Source organism: Bison bison, unplaced genomic scaffold, assembly GCF_000754665.1.
Source record: "Bison bison bison isolate TAMUID 2011002044 unplaced genomic scaffold, Bison_UMD1.0 scf7180017864457, whole genome shotgun sequence".
Lineage (NCBI taxonomy): Eukaryota > Metazoa > Chordata > Mammalia > Artiodactyla > Bovidae > Bison > Bison bison.
In genome coordinates, this window is record NW_011495019.1 from 824,111 (window position 1) to 824,728 (window position 618).

The window sequence follows — 618 nt, forward strand, 5'->3', positions numbered from 1 at the left end:
AAAAGCAAAGGAGAAAAGGAAAGATATAAACATCTGAATGCAGAGTTCCAAAGAATAGCAAGAAGAGATAAGAAAGCCTTCTTCAGCGATCAATGCAAAGAAATAGAGGAAAACAAAAGAATGGGAAAGACTAGGGATCTCTTCAAGAAAATCAGAGATACCAAGGGAACATTTCATGCAAAGATGGGCTCGATAAAGGACAGAAATGGTATGGACCTAACAGAAGCAGAAGATATTAAGAAGAGGTGGCAAGAACACACAGAAGAACTGTACACAAAAGATCTTCATGACCCAGATAATCACGATGGTGTGATCACTCACCTAGAGCCAGACATCCTGGAATGTGAAGTCAAGTGGGCCTTAGAAAGCATCACTACGAACAAAGCTAGTGGAGGTGATGGAATTCTAGCTGGGCTATTTCAAATCCTGAAAGATAATGCTGTGGAAGTGCTGCACTCAATATGCCAGCACATTTGGAAAACTCAGCAGTGGCCACAGGACTGCAAAAGGTCAGTTTTCATTCCAATCCCAAAGAAAGGCAATGCCAAAGAATGCTCAAACTACCACACAACTGCACTCATCTCACACACTAGTAAAGTAATGCTCAAAATTCTCCAA